Source organism: Pinus tabuliformis, chromosome 7, assembly GCF_031772625.1.
Source record: "Pinus tabuliformis cultivar Carrire ecotype Pingquan chromosome 7, CPIR1, whole genome shotgun sequence".
NCBI lineage: Eukaryota > Viridiplantae > Streptophyta > Pinopsida > Pinales > Pinaceae > Pinus > Pinus tabuliformis.
The window spans coordinates 1,912,393,406-1,912,415,371 of record NC_142293.1 but is presented as its reverse complement, the minus strand read 5'-3'; positions in this window follow the sequence as shown (position 1 = coordinate 1,912,415,371).

The following is a 21,966-nucleotide window of genomic DNA, read 5'->3' as shown; positions in this document are numbered from 1 at the left end:
CATTAGCACACCTCCAAGACCAAAAATGAAGAGAAAGAGGCAAACCTCCATGTACTTTAAAGTGAAAAAGGAGCACACGGATAAAAGTGGGCAGACCCAAACCACAGTCAAAGGAGAAAATTGTCATTAAGGACACAAAAGCTAAGCAAAAGGAGGAGCCTCCTTCAAATATATCCATAAGCTATGAACAGGGAAGCTCGAAGACATCCACCTAGAGAGAAAGAATCAAAATGTTGGACACACAGGCCTCTCTACAGGATGCTGAGATAGTTCTACAGGAAGCTACAAATTCTCTAGGAAAAGGATCACAGGTAGTGGGAAGAAGCAGAGAGAAAAGCATGGTTTCATGAGTGAGAAGAGGACATCTTCAAAAGCTTGGCATGACAAGGAGGCCACCAGGGCCATCAAAGATGAGGAGATAGATTAGTTGCTCAGAGGATGAGCAACACTTTTAGTAGGGGGGTGATGATGAGCCCCAAAAATGGATAATTATATGGGCTCCTTCAACCTCCTAATTCAAATTAATCCACCATTCTCATTAGTTTATTACATGTTTTTTATTATATTTATGCTAATTGAGTGAATTGGGTTAATCATTACGCCAACAAGTCTAATGGGTGCTTTGTGCAGATTTTTAGTCAATTTTGAGACAAAATCAAAGGTTTTAATGAGCACTTGGCAGCCAAATTCGTGGGAGAACAAGGGAGAGGATTTGTAGGAAGGTGTCCCCTTCATTTATGAGCCTTTACCTCGAATCCTCCACCATAAGCTCGGAGTTCAAGGGCCACCAAATCGATCATCACAAGGGCAATCGAGCAAGTGCTAGTAAAAGTGCTATTAACTACAAGTTTTGGCAGCCAAGTTCCTAAAATTTAGGAGGGTTGTTGGGGTCCTCAATTTGTATAAATAAGAGGGCTTAGGGCCTCATTTAAGTTAGTCACTTTGTAGGCAGAAGTTAGCTAGTTTGTAGTTCGATTTTAGTCATTTTTTAGGCAGTAGATTAGCTTTGCATTTCAACACATTTTCATGCTTTTCCTTGTGGAAGCTTTTGGAATGTAACATTACTTTTGCTCAATAAAGATGAATCCAGCTTTGAACCAGCTCTAAATCTCTCTTAGGAGGCTGTAGCTCTTGGGGTTGGGCCCATCTCAAGTGCCCAGTACCTCCTTTTTTTACCTTTATGTGTTTTTGCTGCATTCTTAGAATAAAATATGTTATTTAGATTAATATATTGCTTTGCTACTTAGGTCATTTTTGATGATTAAAATATATTTTTATGTTCAGATTGAGTTGATAAGTTATTAACAGGGAAGATATTCAGAAAAAGGCCATCAAGCGCCTCTGATTTCACCTCTCCCTCATTGGGATCAGGAACTGGGATCAAGGTGACCTTGCTGCCCACAAAAACACTGACTTTTCCTTGCCATGCAATCACTAGTGTTTGATTTTCATTTGTAGAAGTTGGTTACATGTTTAGATTTTTGCTTGCTTAGTTGCATAAGTTAGTATACATGGTTTCATTGCAGTTCAAACTCCTGTTCATTCGCTTTACTTTCAGCTAGATCAGATTAGGTCAACGTAACTAGGTCTTTGATTTTACAAGTCTTCATTGGTTCAGTTGGAAAAACAACTTGCAAAGCACATGTACCACTTCTCTACCTTCCCATACTCCATCAAACCCATCTGCTCCATCCCTCAACTCAACTTCTTGCTTTACGTTTTCCATTTGCTCACATAACCCTAGTTTTTGCGCATCATTGCTTCAGTCCTCCTTGAACATATCCAGCCATCTACATCTTTCCTCAACTCCATCCACCAAGTCCTGGACCACCTTCAACCCTTATCCTACCTCCATATCCACTCCTTCATCTTTCTTCCTCCATCCATCCTCCAAAATCCCATTTCTGAACATCCTGTAGAAAATCACAGATATCTTGTAGAACCCCTGCAGTCTTCTTGTAGAAGCTCACGAATGAGGTTTCTTGATAGCCAAACTCTGTGAAACTCTCTGGAAGGGCGTTAGGGACCCCTTAGCCCCTCTCTAAACCTTCCAAACCTCCTCCCAGCATTTCCTCTCGCCAATCCACCTCTGCACAGTTAAAAACAGTTAAATCGCATGCATAATAATTCTGCCAACTTACTCAAAAATATGGTTCTTTCAGATTTGATTATAAAAGTAGCTTAGGTACATGCATTTCATCTTCTTAGAAGTCAATGGCATCTCTCCCAGTAGCTTGCAACCTCTTTCTTGCATCAATAGAGCTAGCTGGTAAAATTAGGGTTTGCATTTTCTTTCAGCTTTCCAGTTTCTTTTTGCAAGTAGATTAGCCTTGTTTGAGTTAGCTTTTGTCCATCAGTTAAAAAGCTTCTTCTGAGAGCTCATAGAAGTTGGCTTAAGCTCCTAGTAGACTTGTGCCAGCTGATCAAGTGACAACCGCGACAAGAGCTAGTACTTGTGCATACAACACCGTCGCTTCTAAGTTTGTTACGAACTACTGGGTTGATTAAATTAAAGAAGGGAGTCCCAGGAGTTGCAACATTATTGCTGCAATACTAGAGTTCACCACCAGGATTGGACAAAGTGTTGGATATTTGTGGCTTTGTTGATGCAGACTGGGCTGGAGATCTGGATCAGAGAAGATCTACAAGTGGGTATGTGTTTAACCTATTTCGAGGTGCAGTCAATTAGATGAGTAAGAAAAAATCTTTAGTGGCACTATCAACTACAGAGGCAGAGTACATGGCATCCACTCATGCAATCAAGGAAGCAGTTTCGTTGCAGAAATTGTGTTCAAGTATGGGGTTAGTACAGGGAGCTATACGGATAGACTATGACAGCCAAAGTGCAATTTTCTTGGAAAAGAACCCTGCATATCATTCAAAGACAAAGCACAATGATGTTCAGCATCACTTTGTGAGGGATATGACAAAAGACAAAAAGGTGTTGCTGGTAAAGGTGGACACTTTGAAGAATACTGCAGATGCATTGACAAAATCTGTGAGCTCTGAGAAGTTCCCTTGGTGTAGAGAAACAATGGGTGTTGCAAGGATGGATAAATGACTAAGCTCACTTGTGTACCCCTGTGGAAAGAAAACAATAAGTGGGAGAATGTTGGGTTGTGTTATATTCTTTCCACAACTAGCCCACATAGCTAATTGGGGGGCTAGAGGGGGGACGGAGCGCCCCCTTCGTTTCGCTGATTGCACACTGGGGGGGGTCACAGGGGGTTTGAGGGGTGTAGGTGACCCGCCTCTATGGGGTCTGGCGCAACACCCTGGAAAATTTTGTTTTTGGACCCTATATTAGGTTGGGCAGACCTACCTATGGTTTTGTGCATGATTTTTCGTACATGGTTTTGGACGCGATGGTTTTCTGTCCATGGTTTTGGACGCGATGGTTTTCTGTCCATGGTTTTGGACGCGATGGTTTTTCAGTCCATGGTACTAGATGCTTCGGCATGTATAAATATGTATTGTAACATTGAAAGGAAGATAATGAAAAATCAAGCTGGTAGTCCCAGTTTTGGGATCCAGGGGAAATCTATATGTATATGTGTTTTATGTGTTATTCTCCCACATTGTTTATTTTCTGTGTTTTAGAATTCGTATGCAGGTAATTTTTGTACTGGTTTAAAACCTACAATGGGGTTTTGGGTGAGTTGAACAATGCTAGGTTTTCTTCTATTGAAGTACCCATACAAGGATTTGGATCTTCACCTCATTTAGGTGTCCTTATGACTATATATCTTGGAAGGGCATTCAAGAAATCGACACCACTATTTGAACTTGGAGTGAGAATAATTGGGGGCAGGACCTATCTAGGTGATACTGTCGGAGCTTCCTCTGCATTTATGGTCCGAAGGCATCTTTAGATGCATTGGGGATGATTTAGGGAATTTTTTAGATTTCGACAAAGGGTATATTGAGTCTATAAATAAGACATATGCTAGAATTTTGGTTCATCTAGACACAAGGGAGGTTCTAGTGGCTAGTTTTCCGCTACATTATTGAGGGCTTGTTCATCTTTAGAAGTTAGATTATGAAGGTGTACCATTTTGATGTCATCATTGTCATGAGGACGGTCATATACTCAAGGGTTTCCCTCTCTTATAGAAAAGATCTATTGGCATTGGTCATGGAGACGACCTCTAGGAGGGGATGAATGTTGGGGGTATTGTTGGGACTTCTCCTTTGTACCACATGTGGAAACGCTGGTACACAAGGGGCTTGACAGCAAAATGGGAGCTCACCACAACATAGCGATGACATCCTCCTTTGTGGGTACCTACCCATCTCCCTCCTCTCATCTTCATATTTCTTATTATATGCCATGTTATACTCCCTCTGTTGTTGGTGAACATATGTTACCTCTAGGGTTGGGGTTATATCTTGTCAAATTATGACTGATCCTATGTGTTTTTCATCTCTCGCACCCTCTTTCCCTCCTTCTAAGGATGAATCCTCTGAGACTAGGGCATGCCCTCTATATAACCTATGATCATTATCACATCCTCCCAATTTCACCACCTGTAATCAAGATCCAAATAAAGTTCTTGGTGCCCTTTGTCCCTCTAAAATCCCCAAAATCCCTTGGGGACGCTAATCATATATATCCAAAGCCATTCATAAGGCCAGTTGAGACGTAGCAGTTGGTTGTCAATTATCACTTAATGGGGTTATTAGAGCAAAGCATACCCCGAAATTTGATCCCTCATGAAGTGACTTTCTTTTAACTATCAGGGTTTAGCTATTAATCCCAAAACAATAGCCCTGAAGCAATCAATTACGTCGAAGAAATTGGATATTATTTTTCTTCAGGAATCACTTGGGCATGATATTCATATCGTTAACTCGTTGGAAGGTATGCTAAATGATTGAGTTTTTTTTTTGTTGACACTCGTGGAAGCTCCAGGGATTTGGTCCTTGGGGCCAATCGAAAATCCATCAATATTTTGAACACTTGGGGTGGGGACAACTTTATAGCCATGGATATCTTCTTAGCTGATCTAGGTATGGAGCTCAAGATCATTAATGTATATGGGTCATGTTCTAATAGGGTCAAATTTTGGAACAATTTGATGGATAGATCCTTTATGAGTGTGGATAACTTGATTTTTGAGGGGAGCTTAATTTTTCCTTGGGTATCTCAGAGATCTGGGGTGAACATTCCCATGTTGACTCTCTCTCTGATTTTTTTGTGTAGATGATTGAAAAATGCGAATTGGTAGATATTGACATGGCCAAGACCTTGCCCACTTGGTAGAATCAATGCATTGGTGTCGCTAGGATAGCCCAGAGAATTGATAATTTTTTGGTTCAGGAATCTTTGAATCAAGGCATTCCTCTTTTCAAAAAATGGGTGGGGGCATGTGGCCTGTTTGATCATCATCCCATTTTTTGGAAATATCTAGAAATTTCAACAAGCCAAGAGCTCATTTTAAGTTTAATGCGAGATGGTTGGAGGAGGAGGAGTTTTGAGTCTTGGTTAGGAATACCTGGCGTCCATGAATTGTTGAAGGGGATCTCTCTGTGGCCAGGAAATTTGTTGACAACCTTCAAAAGCTCAGGAGAGAGACTATAGTATGGGATAGGAATAAAAAGAAAAAATATGAGGAAGCCTTGAAACTCATTGAATCTAAATTAGAGTTATTAGAACAACCTGATGGTGGTGGCTATGACTCTTCTGATTCCAAAGCATAGGGCATTCAACTGGAACCAGATAGAAGAAGGATGTTGGAAGCTAGAGAGGAGGCCTGGAGACTTCAAAATAGAGTTATATGGCTACATGCAGAATATGACAATACGAAATTCCTTAAAAAATATGCCAAAGGTAGGAAGGTCATCAACACCATATGATCACTGGAAGATGAAAATGGTGTGAAGAAGTCCAATTTTAGTTATCTTGAAAATATGGAATTTTGACATTTTAGAACCATATTTACGACCCCTAGACATTCTACCTTAGCATAGATCTCATAGATTGCAATATTGTTTCCTTGATTTTGTTGAATAATACATAATAGAGATCTCATGGCCCCGATTACACCTGGTGAACTGGAAGAGACCCTTCAATGGTTTAAGAAAGATAAAAGTCCTAAGCTGGATGGTTTGCTGCTAGAATGTTCCTTGGGATTTTATGAGATAATTGGATCAAGTCTTTTTAAATTAGTGGAGGAATGCAAATATTCTAGAAAAATGTATGATGCATTCGATACAACCTTCATTGTCCTTATCCCCAAGACCTATAACCTAAAAAAATTTAACTATTTCATGCTCATTTCGTTGTGTAATTGTATTTACAAAATCTTCTCCAAAATTATTACTAATATGATCTAGCCCATACTATCTCAACACATCTCACGTGAGAAATTTTCCTTCCTGGATAACATAGAGATACATGAGGCTATTGGCGTCACTCAAGAAGGATTACACAACCTAAAAATAAAAACATGGAAATGAATGGTTTTGAATATTGACTTAGCAAAGGCTTTTGATAAGGAAAATTGGCTATACATTCGTATATTCCCTACTAATTTGGGATTCATTATGAATTTTATCAAATGCATCATGTGTTGCATCACATATGCATCCTTTGCGGTATTAATCTGGTGCTCCTTTGGACTTCTTCCATGCTTAGCACAAGGATTCCCTCTCTCTCCCCTTATCTTTCTCTTGATTAAGGAAGGTCTCAACAGAATGGTTAAGGAGGCTAACAAGAGGGGGAATCTAATTGGTGCTCTGATGGACAATAAAATCAACTTGAAACATATGCTCTTTGTTGACGATGTCCTAATATTTTTGAATGGATATCGTCATGCCATTGACTCTTTTAAAGGTACCCTTAATTTATTTTGTAGAGCTACAGGAATGGATGCTAATCATTTGAAATCTATAGTATCTACTACAAGATTCTCTCAGGCATATATCTCATATGCGCTTGAGTAGTTTTTGTTCCAACACTCTGCCTTTGAATAGGGACTCATATTTGGGATTTCATCTCAAGCCCAATGACTATGGGAAGGTTGATTAGATATGGCTAATTACCAGGATTGAAAAAAGACTAAACTCATGGAGCCATAGGTTGTTATCGAGATTTCGCCAACTAGTCCTAATTAAGTATATTCTAGAAGATATCCTTCTGCTATGGATGTCTTTGACATGGATCCCCAAAGGCATCTTGAACAAAATCCAAAAATGTTGTTGTGGTTTCTTGTGGAGAGGTACAAAGGATGGCAATAGTTTTTCTCGTGTCTGATGGAATGGGATTGCTCTACCCAAAAATGAGGTAGATGGGAATTAAGAACCTCTCTCATTTCTCTTAGGCCCTTGCTGCAAAGAGTGGATGGTGATTTCTGTCTACAAACAACTTATGGACTTAGATGGTCACACAAAAATATATCCACCCACTTACTCTGACACAATGGATTCATCTTCAGAATAAGAATAGGAGCAACATATCCACGATATGGAAAGCCATTCTAGATACTTTTCATATCATTGGTTATGATCTCGCTTGGAATATTGGCTCTGGTACATGTTGGGTGTGGTTTTTTACCTATTTTCTGCACATTATTTCCCCAGTTTTGACCTTTCTGTCCTCCAGGCCTGTGACTTTACATGATAAAATTCCTTGTTTCCTCACCTTTTAACCTATTCTACTGTCATGTTACTTTGTTGTATTTTACCAAATAATACAAAGTTTTATTCCTTTTTGTGGCTAACTGGGAGAGTATTGAAGAAGTATTTTGGGAAGCTCTTCTTTTCAAGTGATGGCTTGCTAAGACAAAGCTATGAAGCAAACAGGCAACTTTGATTAACTACAGAAAAGGGTAGAACGGTTCATTGTTACACCCTAGATGTTGTTACAAGCTGTTGTTACACATTCGATGTTGTTATAGGTTGTTCTTACACATTGGATGTTGTTTCACTATGCGTTGATACAAGAGTCCGCCGTCACACCAAAAGTGTTGTTGCCAGTGATGTCGTGACATCCCAAACCACCATTCACTCAATGTTGTTGCGCCGAAGCTGGGAAATGTGGGTACTATTCCACATAATAGTTGTCGGTAGTAGGGATTGTTTATTTTGGAAGCAACAAGACCCAAGTGGTTGCAATCATAACCAATGTATATTTGTATTTAGTAATAGGTTGTAACTACTTTTATTTTTTATCATTATGAGAATCGTGAGATTATCATGACTAATTTGTTTCTAATTTTGCGTTGTAATGACTATAAAGGAACTTGATTTTTCATGTACAATTCCACGACATATAGAAAAGTATTGTTACTTTGCTTCTGTAATTCTGAGTTTATTTTTAATATTAATCAGCACAGTGATGCTGTTACTGTTCTTCAGTTGATTCGTTAATCACTTTTGTGTTATTCCTGCACCCTTCTCAGGAGGAAGGGCCCTCCTCTTTGCTACGGATTGCAGTGATAGAGGTAGTGTACATTATAGTTTAGCTAATTAATTTATGGTTTCTCATTGTTGTTGTACAAATCGTGGATTACATTCGTTGTTGTTTCCATTTATATTATGTTGTTACTGTTAGAAAATTATATATTACGGAGCAATGGAACACATAAAATATTGCAGAAATATAAACACAGAAAACGCACAAAACAAGAGAGACACAGATATACGTGGTTCACCCAGTTTGGGTTACGTCCACCCCGAACAGCCAGTCCTTCCTTTTTATTATCCAGCAAAATGAAGAGACACAACCTACAGCAAATCCGCTGTAATATCCTCTGTTTTCTCTCACAGTCTCACCTCTCTGTTTCTCGCTCACAGAATACACATCTGTCTCACAGCCTCAAATACAATACCCTCATACAAAGAGAGGGGTTGCCTTCTAGGGCAAAAAACCCTAAACTAAACATAAGTTCTACCGTCAGATCATCCGCCTAATGAACGGCCCAGATTGACTAGAAATTACTATACTTTTACAAGGCAATTTTACAGTTGTTTTTAGCTTCGGGGGCGCTGCCCCCGAAACCCCCCGCCAGGTGGGGGCTCCCAAAGGTCGCAGTCGCCCCCCCTTGGACCCCCCCTACAACGAATATTTTACCGGCGGCGTTGCCACCCCCATTTCGAACTGGGGTCCTATGTGGCGATACCTTTGAATATAGAAGATAATCAGGCTCCACACCCAACAATCTCCCACTTGGATACTGATTGTAGCAACTCCACCGCTGCTCCATTTGCTGGACAATGACTCCTCTTTGGACCTGGCTGTTTCTCATCTTCATCGTCATCCTTGAAGACCAACTGAAACTGAGCATATTCTCAGTTTCTCCCTGGTTACAACTTTTGTTAGCATATCTGCAGGATTCTAGCTAGTGTGTATCTTTTCCAGCTTCAACTCTCCATCTTCCAACACTGATCGTATGAAATGGTACTTGAGCTGTATGTGTTTAGTCCTGGAATGAAATGTTGAGTTGTTTGCAAGATGAATGGCACTTTGGCTATCACTGTATAACGTGCCCATATCATGCTCCTTACCCAATTCACCCATAAACCTTTGTAACCAAATCATTTCTTTACTAGCCTCTGTAGCAGCAACATACTCTGCTTCTGTTGTTGAAAGTGCAACAACACTTTGGATTTTTGAAACCCAACTGACAACTGTTCCTCCAACAGTAAATACATATCCTGTAGTGCTCCTCCTGTTATCTCTGTCACCTGCCATATCTGCATCAACATATCCTTGTAGGTAGATGTTTGAACCACCAAAGCATAATACTTGATTTGTGGTACCTTTCAAATATCTGAGAATCCATTTCACTGCCATCCAATGTTCCTTTCCTGGATTGTTCATGTACCTGCTTACAACTCCCACTGCATGTGCAATATCAGGCCTTGTGCAGACCATTGCATACATTAAGCTTCCAACTGCTGATGCATATGGAACTTTAGACATATAATCCATGTCTTCTTGGGTCTTTGGGCACATTTCCTTGCTAAGTTTGAAATGGCTAGCAAAAGGTGTACTAACTGGTTTTGCATTGTGCATGTTAAATCTTTTCAACACCTTTTGTATGTACTCATTATGAGACAATGTTAATTTACGATTTTTCCTGTCTCTAGTTATTCTCATACCAAGGATTTGTTTCGCAGCTCCCAAATCCTTCATTGCAAATGAATTTGCCAATTTTCTTTTGAGCACATTTATTTCCTCCATGTTAGATCCTGCAACAAGCATGTCATCTACATACAGTAACAATATAATATAGCTGCCATCATTTTGATTTTTCAAATAAACACAATGATTAGAGTGACATCTAGTATAACCTTATTCAGACATAAACTTGTCAAATTTTAGATACCACTGACTTGGAGCCTGTTTTAAGCCATACAAGCTCTTCTTCAACCTGCACACTAGTTTCTCCTTCCCTTTCACCTCATATCCTTGTGGCTGCTGCATATATATCTCTTCCTCCAAATCCCCATGGAGAAAGGCTGTCTTTACATCTAACTGCTCAAGATGCAAATCTTCAGTTGCTACAAGACTTAAAATAGTTCTGATTGAAGTCATTTTAACAACAGGAGAAAATATTTCATCAAAATCAATACCTTTCTTCTATGCAAACCCCTTCACCACAAGTCTAGCTTTATACCTCTGTTTTCCTCCATCTTCTTCCTTTAGCCTGTAAACCCATTTATTCTTCAATGTAGTTTTTCCTACAGGCAACCTGACTAAATCCCAAGTCTGGTTATGCATTAAGGAGTCCATCTCTTCTTCCATGGCTACCTCCCACTTCTTCCTGCTTTCAACCTGCATTGCTTCTTCATAACATTCGGGTTCACCGGAATCAGTCAACAATAAATAATATAATGAAGGAGAGTATCGTTCAGGGGGTCTACCTATCCTGGTAGATCTTCTAACACCACTTTCAGGTGTTTGGGGTGCCTGTTGCTGTTGTGGTGGTTGCTGTTGTTGTGGTTGTTGATTATTATTATTTTCAGGCACCTTTACTTTTTCAGTGATTTCATCAAGGACTGCGTATTCCTTGTTTTCCTTTTCCTGTTTCTTTTCCTGCAACTGATTCTTATACAAGACCTTTTCATTGAATATTACATCTCTGCTCCTAATGATTTTGTGATTTTCGTAATCATATAAGCGATAACCAAAATCATTAACACCATATCCAATAAAGGTACATTTCTTTGACTTTGCCTCAAGCTTTGTTCTATTTTCTTTATCAATATGGACAAAGGCCTCACAACCAAAAGGCTTTAAAATAGAGTAGTTTACCTTTTTACCTGTCCATGCTTCCTCTGGAACACCACCATCCAAGGAACTTGAAGGCCCTCTGTTTATTAGATAAACAACAGTATCTACAGCATCTGCCCAAAACTGTAAAGGTAATCCTGCATGCAATCTCATGCACCTTTCACGCTCCATGATTGTTCTGTTCATCCTTTCTGACACACCATTTTCTTGTGGTGTTCTTGGAACTGTCTTCTCTCTGCGAATTCCATGCTCTAAATAGTACCTATCAAACTCTTTGCTGCAATATTCACCTCCATTGTCTAATCTAAGACACTTCAATTTCTTTCTTGTCTCAATCTCAACCAAAGCTTTCCATTTCTTGAAAGTATCAAATACATCAGATTTATTCTTAATACAATAAATCCAAGTTTTTCTAGTTGCATCATCAATAAAAGTGACATAATAACGAGAGCCACCGAGAGATGATACCTGAGCAGGTCCCCATACGTCTGTATGCACAAGCTCTAATTTTCCGTTCTTCTTTTCTTTCCCAACTCTGAGAAATCTGACTCTCTTCTGTTTTCCATAAATGCAGTTCTCACAGAAGTCCAAATCAACATTCTTCAAACCTGGCAACAAATTCCTTGAGTGAAGAATCTTCATCCCCTTTTCACTCATGTGTCCGAGCCTATGATGCCATAATGTTGCATCTGCTCCTCTGGAAGTTAAAGCATTAACAGAGTTAGAAATACCATTGCATAAATACAATGTACCAACCTTTTCGCCTTTTGCTATTACCAGGGCTCCTTTAGTGACCTTCCAAGCTTTATCTGTGAAAGTTGTCACACAACCTTCACCGCCTAACTGCCCTGTTGAAATCAGATTTTTCTTTAGATCTGGAACATGCCTTACCTCCTTTAATAGCCATTGGTTTCCATTCTGCTGTTTTACAAGAACCTTACCCATTCCAACGATTTTACAGGGTTTATCATCACCTAGACGAACTTGTCCAAAATCTCCTTGAACATAGTCATGAAAGTATTTCTTATCAGGTGTGGCATGGAATGAAGCCCCTGAATCTACCACCCAGGAATCAGAAATATTTTCGAAAGAAAGAATCAAAGCATCTTGTAACACCTCACCCTTCACATTTGCTTCATGATTGTTTTCTTGTTGTGCATATCCTTCTTTTCCCTTCCGAGATCTACAGTCTTTCTTTAGGTGTCCTTTCTTTCCACATTTCCAGCACACTATCCCCGATCTGGACTTGGATCTGCCTTTCCTTGATTTACTGTGATATCCTGAGCTCTTTCCTCTTTCCATTTTTCTTCCTCTAGACTCTGCACTCAAATCATTTCCCGATGTCTCACCAGAACTTTTCCGTCGCATTTCCTTGCTAAGGATAGCACCGACAACATCATCAAACTTTAAAGTACTAGATCCAGAAACGGAGTTACTAATGGCCATTACCAAACCATTCCAACTTTCTGGTAATGAGCACAAGAATAACAGAGCTCTAACTTCATCATCAAAGTTTACCCCTACAGAACTTAACTAACTTGTAACTGTATTAAAATCATTTAAATGGTTTGCAACAGGTCCACCTTCCGACATATTCATATTAAATAACCGTTTCATAAGAAATACCTTGTTTGAGGCCGAGGGTTTTTCATATAGTTTCGACAACGTCTGCATCAAACCCTCTGTCGTGGTTTCCTTCGAAATGTTCAAGGCGACTGACGCAGCAAGGCACAACCGTATTGTTCCGAGTGCCTTTCTATCAAGAAGGTTCCATTCTTCGTCTTTCATACCCGTCAGCATCTTTGTTTTTCCGCCCAATGGTAGGTATAGATCTTTCTGATACAGATAATCTTCCATCTGCATCTTCCACAGCGAGAAGTTTTGGCCGTTAAATTTCTCGACCCTAAACTTACCATCTTCCGCCATTGCTCCCATTCGAACCAGGAATCCTTCTTTCCTGCGAGTTTATTAGCCAAATAGACCTTCGGCTCTGATACCAGTTGTTAGAAAATTATATATTACGGAGCAATGGAACACATAAAATATTGCAGAAATATAAACACAGAAAACGCACAAAACAAGAGAGACACAGATATACATGGTTCACCTAGTTTGGTCTACGTCCACCCCGAACAGCCAGTCCTTCCTTTTTATTATCCAGCAAAATGAAGAGACACAACCTACAGCAAATCCGCTGTAATATCCTTTGTTTTCTCTCACAGTCTCACCTCTCTGTTTCTCGCTCACAGAATACACATCTGTCTCACAGCCTCAAATACAATACCCTCATACAAAGAGAGGGGTTGCCTTCTAGGGCAAAAAACCCTAAACTAAACATAAGTTCTACCGTCAGATCATCCGCCTAATGAACGGCCCAGATTGACTAGAAATTACTATACTTTTAAAAGGTAATTTTACAGCTGTTTTTAGCTTCGGGGGCACTGCCCTTGAAACCCCTCGCCAGGGGGGGGCTCCCAAAGGTCGCAGTCACCCCCCCCTGGACCCCCCCTACAGCGAATATTTTACGGGCGGCGTTGCCGCCCGCATTTCGAACTGGGGTCCTATGTGGCGATACCTTTGAATATAGAAGATAATCAGGCTCCACACCCAACAGTTACAGTGAGTTAATCAACATAATGGTAGTAACAAGCTGGAGTAGATATTAGTTCCTGTGTGGTGCACATTTATTTTGATAGCTATGAAGTGTGATTGAATTCTGTAGAGTGTTTTTATGTCTACATGCATGGTTTGATTCAACAATTTAGATCAGTGACATCTTTTATTGTTTTCTGCATTTCCTTATTCTTGGTTGGAGTGTATTGGCACAGACAGTGCGAACTTCATTGAAACAGAAAGACCTACAATGGGTTGATAATTAAATTTTTTAGTCTCATTCAATTAAGATTGATTAAAACATCACTACATTTTGGCATCGTTGTCGGGGATGGCAATTGACAATACAGTCAGTCAAGTCGTTTGTTTGATATAGAGTGTTCCTAGTCCACAGTTGTTGGGTGGTAAGACGAGAGGTAAGAACTTGTGTATCGCTCTAGCATACATGGGTGGGCTCACCATTGTGATTACTAGGGCACTTGTGACATTTGATGTTTTGTTTAGCGTATCTTCAGCTCCACAGTTTTTGGGCGGTAAGACAAGAGGTAAGAACCTGCGCATCACTCTAACATACCTGGGCGGGCTCACCACTGTCGAAGATTGAGACACTTAGGGTGTGATTTAATACACATAGGGTCCATGTGTGCAGTTGTATGAATTATAGAGATACTGAAATCACCCATACTCCAATAAGTCACAGGAAAAATTGGTCGTAAAAAGGAAAGGAAGAGTGTATATTTGGGAAGGAAGACATTTATCCAGGAACTAATCACCAAGGAAGAAAAGGAACAATTCAACTCTCAAAGGAATGCAAGGAAAACATGGCTGCAAAAAGCTATTACTCCCATAGAAAAAGCAGAAACCTCTGATTCCTCCATCTCGGGATCGTATCATTCTAAAGCTGGCACCCATAACTCCAAGACCAAGAATTTGATTCATGAGCAAGAAGGGGAAGCGAGTCACCAAAACTTGAGGACCAAGGGGCAAGGGGAAACTAAGGGGGAGTATCGAACACTTGAGATGAAAAAGCACTTGTTGGTTTATTAATATCCAGATATAGGTAGTGCAGTGAAACAACCAGCCCTAGGGGTATCTAAGGCAATAATCACATCTACAAGGCCATCACAAGAACAATTTGAAGGGTGTCTTCTACAACAAAGGTTATAAGAATTAGTCATGGGGGGAAACAATGACAACAATTCTAAAACAGATGCTACTATCACCACCTTTGAATTCCCAATTGGGGATATTAGAGGTAAATCTCCTATGAAGAATATTCCTTTATCATCCTTACCATCCTTTCACGAGATGACTGTGGAAGATCCAGACACCTTTCTATTTGAGCTTGATGCCTTATGCAGAAGCTATGATTATACTGCAGATGCTCAAAAATCAAAATTATTTCCGGCCACTTTAAAAGAGGTAACCTTGAGATGGTTCATGGGATTGGGCTCCACTTCTATTCGAACGTGGAATGATATGAAGGAGACGTTCTTATCAAAATACCAGGAATATTGCAAAACCAGGGACTTAAGGGAGGAGATATTTAGAATGACACAGAAGGAGGATGAAAGCCTAGAAGATTATGTGGAACGGTTCCATTATAATTTGCAGAGATCTAAACACGGTGATTAAAAACAGGAAATCTTGAAGACTATATTTATCAAGGGAATGAGGGATGACTGCCTTGACACCCTGAACCTATTAGGGAAAGGGGATATATTGCAAGAACCATTCGCTGAAATTGTAAATCTCTGCCTAAGATTCTCTAGAGGATCATCCAAAGGGAGGAGTATAATTCGAGATGCATCTTCCCGGATACAAAAATATGCAGGAGGGGGAGTAACCAAAACAGAAATCGGGAATTTGTTTGAAAACTTCAAAATTTATATCCTCAGTACTCTCTCTACCCAGATAACAATAGAACAGATTAAGAAGACACAATTCAAATCTGAAACACCCCTGGCTGTGTTCTGTATGAATTGTCAGAAGAAACATCCTTTGAGGGAATGTGGATTGAACAACATCAGCCTATGTAATATTTTTGAGCTGGAGGATTCGACAAGGAAATGTCTGGAGCTTCCTAGACTAAAGATAGTACTCGGAGAATCAACTGAGGATGTGCAATCCTCTTATTTCATCACACTAAGGAGGCCATGGCAACGACGACCTCCAGGAATGTCTCAAGACTTTTCCTCTTTCAATTCGTGGACCAATTCATATAATACTCATCAATATTCATGGAAATATCCTACCCCTCCTTCAGCACAGTTTCCTTCACCCTGAAACTAGTGGTCTCCATCTCTTCCTGTGCAATATCCTCAATCTCAACTATATCCTTGGAACCAGAATTGGAGAGGACATGCCCATAATTCAGCTCTGCCTAGACTACCCATGCAACAACAGCTGCAGTTACCCCCTTTTCAAGCTCCTGCTCCTCCACCACCTGTCCGACCCCAACTACTTGTGCAACCTAACCCAAACCCAATTAATAAATCAGCTCAGGGCATAGAGGCTCCAACTATCTTCTAGACCTACCTTCTTACCCCCATGGGACTTAATGAAATACAATTGTGATCAGGCATGGTAATTAACCCAAGTCACTCCCCTGTCATTACAGAGGAGGACTGTGAACCATCCAGAGGAGATGTCGGAGGCTCTGAGGCATCTATTGTGCCTACAACAATTGATATAGAGGAAGTTGTGACATCTGTAATATTCGACTTGCAAAGAACTGTTGTTGGTGTAACAACCAACTCGGGGAAGGATGATACACCTGTAATAGCAAATTCGACTATTGTAACACAGAACCATCTGTATCCATAGAGATTGGCTAAACCTAGGATGACTTCACAGCCTGAATATGATTTTCTTACAAAGTTGCAAAATTTTCATGTATGAATCCCTTTGTTACAAGCCCTTAAAGAAGTACCTATTTATGCTAAAACATTGAGAAATTTGTGCATAAAGAAACCTGGGAGGAAGCCTAAAGACCTTGCCGCCATACATGTGATGGGGAAATTATCTGAATTAATGTCTACTCAGCCTCTCCTAACTAAGTACAATGATCCAAGAAATTCTACGGTCACTGTCTACATTAATGATAAGCGCATAGCCAACACATTGATCGATCTCGGGGCTACCATTAATGTAATGAAAAAATACCTATTTATCACTCTCAGGTTACAAGGACTCAGAAATATTCATATTGTGCTTGAATTAGCAAACAGGTATCGTGTTAAACCTAAGGGTATGTTAGAGGATGTAGTGATTACAATAGCTTCCTGGAGGTATCCAGTTGATTTTCTTATCTTACAACCCAAATCCAATTTAGGGGGGCATCCTTTGATCCTAAGGAGACCTTGGCTAGCCACTATGGATGCATTTATAGGCTACAGGTCAGGATCTATGGTGATCTCAGATGGCTAGACAACATAGAACCTTAATCTTTACCCCCCAAAACTAAATGTGGATATGTACAACCCTTGGTGGGATGAGTTTGAGCTGAGTCAGATCTTTCCTTGCCAATCCTCACTCTAGGGAAAGCCCAGTATTTCAAAAATGAGACAGAAGATGATGTCATTAACGGTTTTATTAGTAACTCACTTTCTGTCGCTTATGTTAAGAATGCAAATGAGGAAGAAGAGCTGGAAGATATAGATTTTGAACAAATGAGAACGGCTCCGAATATTGACAGCAATCCAATTGAGATAGAATCGGTAAATTTTTTGAATGTTAACCCCAACCTGACTGTTGAGCAAAACCAACGGTTGTTACAACTATTACAGAAATACAAAAAGGAATTTGCATGGGACTATATAGATATGAAAGGGATCAACCCTAACCTATGCACTCACCGTATTTATTTGAAGGATGGTTGCAAACCAGTCAGATAGCCATAGTGCCACATGAACCCTACACTAAAGGAGGTGGTGAAAGAAGAACTACAAAAACTCTTGAGTGCTAATTTTATTTATCCAATATCTGATAGTCAGTGGGTGTCACCGCTTGTAATCATTCCTAAAAGTAATGGAAAGTGGAGAGTCTATGTTGATTACAGAGAACTCAATAAGGCCACTCAGAAGGACCATTTTCGCTTACCATTTATAGATCAGGTCCTCGATACCATCTCTGGAAAGAAATTATTTTCATTTTTGGATGGATTTAGTGGCTACAATTAGATAAAGGTTGCCCTAGAAGATCAAGATAAAGCAACCTTTACTTGTCCATGGGGAGCCTACGGATACAGAGTACTTCCTTTTGGACCCTGCAATGTGCCAGTAACTTTTCAAAGGGAAATACTGGGAATTTTTCTAACTTGTTGAATGACTGCCTAGAAATCTTCATGGACAATTTTGCACCTTATGGAGATGCTTCTGAAATAGCATTAGTCAATCTGGGAAAAGTTTTGGAAATATGTGTATAGACTAATGTTTCCTTAAGCACTGAAAAAAGTCACATGATGATGACTGAAGGGATCGTGCTTGGACACTACATTTCTACTGATGGAATCAAGGTAGACCCTACAAAATTAGAGGTAATTCTAAAAATTCCAACCCCCAGAATGCAAAACGAGGTATGTTGTTTTTTGGGGCATGCACGGTATTACAGGAGATTTATAGAAAAGTTTTCAAAAATTGCATCGCCATTATTTTCCTTGTTCATGAAGGATGTTGATTTCTTGTGGACAAGGAAGTGTGAGCAGGCCCTTTTAAAGTTGAAATTTTGTGTATCAGCAGCTCTAGTTTTACGAGTACCTAATTGGGAACAGTCATTTCACATAGCTACGGATGCATCAGATATTGTTGTAGGTGTTGTTTTGGGCCAGCTGGAGGATAAAAAACCTTATGCTATTTATTACATAAGCAAAAATCTAACCCCAACTGAAGTCAACTACACAGTGACCGAAAAGGAGTTCTTAGAAATCGTGCATGCCATCAATAAATTCTAACATTACATCACCGGGTATCAAGTATTTGTACACACTGACCATTCTGTCATTCATTTTTTAATGAATAATCCAATTATTGATGGTAGGATTACACGTTGGTTATTGTTGTTACAATAATTTGATATCACTATTGTAGATAATCCTAGAAAAGATAATGTAGTAGCTGACTTTCTTTCTAGGCTAACTATTGATGACACTTGCATTCCCACTGAAGATTCTTTCCCTGATGAATATCTTTTTGCTATTTCTAATTACTCACCTTGGTATGCAAATATAGCCAATTATCTTGTTGCAGGGAGGTTTCCACATTATTTATCCTCCAAGAAGAAAAGAAAGATCATACAGCAAAGTGCTACATATACCTGGATAGATGGGAACCTCTATCACACTAGACCAGATTTCCAGATCAGACGTTGTGTTAGAGAAGATGAGGTCTTTGATATCCTTAAAGCCTATCATGAGGAACCTTGTGGAGGACACTTCGCAGACAAACAAATAGGATACAAATTCCTTTCAACAGGGTATTATTGGCCAACAATATTTCAGGATGCCAAGAAGTTTGTGAAGGGATTTGATAGTTGTCAAAGGATGGGCCAACCACTGCAATCAAACGAGATGTCGTTACAACCCCAAATCGTCTTAAAACCATTTGAGAAGTGGGCTCTAGATTTTGTGGGACCAATTAATCCTTCATCTAGACAAATATCCTACATCCTGGTCTGCACTGACTATGTCACAAAATGGGTTGAGGTGAAGGCATTAACTAGAGCCATAGAGCAGGTTGTCTCAGACTTTTTTTTTGAAGACATCTTTGTCTAGTTTGGCATACCTAGGGAGATAGTCACAGATGGAGGGCCCCAATTCACATCTCATAAGATCCAGGAGTTGGTCAAAAAATATAAAATCCATCACAGAATCACAACACCTTATCATCCACAAGAAAATGGCCAAGTGGAAAGCACTAACAAAGTCATTGAGGGGATCCTTACTAAGACTATGGCTAGTCACCGAAGAAATTGGGCTAACAAACTTCCAGAAGTGTTGTGGGCATACAAGACTACATGGAGGAATACCACTGGATTATCACCATATGAACTTGTGTATGGTAATAACCATTTATTCCCCATTGAATTTGAAGTCAAGACACTAAGAACAACCTTGCAAGTCAATTTGGATTTGGCTACATCACAAAAGTAGGGATTGGACTAGCTCAATGAATTGGAGGAGAAATGGTTAGCTGCTATCCAGCAAACATAGATTATCCAGCAGCAGAGAGCTAAGTGGCATGACAGATTCATAAAGAAAAAGAAGTTCCAGAAAGGAGATTGGGCTCTCTTATATGACTCAATATTTAAAGACTTCAAGGGTAATCTCTACACCAAATGGCTAGGTCCCTATGAGGTAGATGCAGTCTTTGACAATGGGACTGTAAATTTGGTGACCATTGACAGTGCGAAGACACCATTGCTTGCAAATGGGCATCGTATTCGATTATATCACAAACCTACTTCAAGGGATTCATTTGTCAACATTGTCATAAATTCAGATCTACAAATTACAGGAATAAGGGAAAGCCCCCCTGTGCTGCAAAAATTCTAATTTTTTCAATAAGTGTAACAGATGAAAATCAACTTCGGTTGGTGGCTATTACACCTTCAAACTTTATATATATATATATATATATATATATATATATATATATATATATATATATATATATATATATATATATATATATATATATAGAGAGAGAGAGAGAGAGAGAGAGAGAGAGAGAGAGAGAGATATATATATATATATATATATATATATATATATATATATATATATAATGATAATAACCCAGCTGTGAAAACCTTTCCCAAGCACAGACAGACACTTTTTGTAGTAGTTGAAAACCACCTGGTGGCGGCTGTTACACACTCTATAACAACATCTCATATTTCAAATCATATCTTATGATAAGTGCTGTTACATGATATTTTCCTCTTTATTTTTTTTTATTTTGTAGAAATTAAAATAATATATATCAGTTGTCTTGGTTGTTACACCTATAACAGCCAGTCCTTTCAGGAATAAACGAGATATTTTATTGTAATAAGTAGCAGACATCACCATGATCCTCATCATCATAATTAAGTTCACATGTCTCGCTGTCGAATCTTGGTTCGCACGTCGCGCCGCCTATTACTTCGCCCCACATAACCCATGTCATCAAAAGGTAGTATTTAATTCACTTTATTTGGTAATTATGGCAACTTAACATGACTTTTGATGGCTGAGGATGGCTGTCATTTTTAAGCAGGGGGGGGGCAACGAATCATATTGCGACATGACTGTCGCATGATTTGTGATTATTCGAAAAATCCTGCAATTAAGGCATGATGATCTGGTAGTTATTGTTACTTAATGTTGATCATGCCAAAAAGGGTAAGTGTACCATCGACAAGACCTCCCCATGACTCACCATTAAGGAAAATTCACTGTGCAGTATGAATCATAAGTGAAAAATCCCAATTCGAAATCCTCACCTGTGCCACCCTACCATTTACCCCTACTGGAAGCATTGAATCCCCATTCAGAATGCTTGGAGAATTGGAAGATAACAGTGCAGGATGAAACAACTAAGTTGTGTGTCGATGACCCCAAAGCATCTAGAGGAAGGGAGAAGGAGGTGAAATAGCACTGAATTTGCATAAGCAATGGGTGGAACAGCAATACGGCACAAGCGAGGGTCCATAGAAGCCTTGGAGGATTGCCTAGAAGCATGCCAAATTTTCAAGGATGCATGTTGGTTTGAATTATTTTAGAGGTTAGAAGGATCAGACGATGGTGTTTCCATGGAATTTGCAAAGAATTTGGAAAGAAGCCAAACAGAGCTTAGAGGGTTGAAGCTAGAGGTCACGAAAGAGGTGATTGGTAGAGTAACAGGATTACCAATGGAAGGGAAGAGGTGGTTCAATAGGAAGGTCAATGACCCCTCACTGAAAGGGGATTTCCTCCAAGAAGAAGAGTTGCTGGTAAAGAAAGGAAGGGGAATTGATAGACTGTCACTCCCCCAGCCATGGGCTGATATTTTCCTCTACCTCATCAAGTACATTACTTGTGAGGGAAGGGCAACAATTATGTTTAATTACCACTTTCCATTGTTGAACCACCTCCG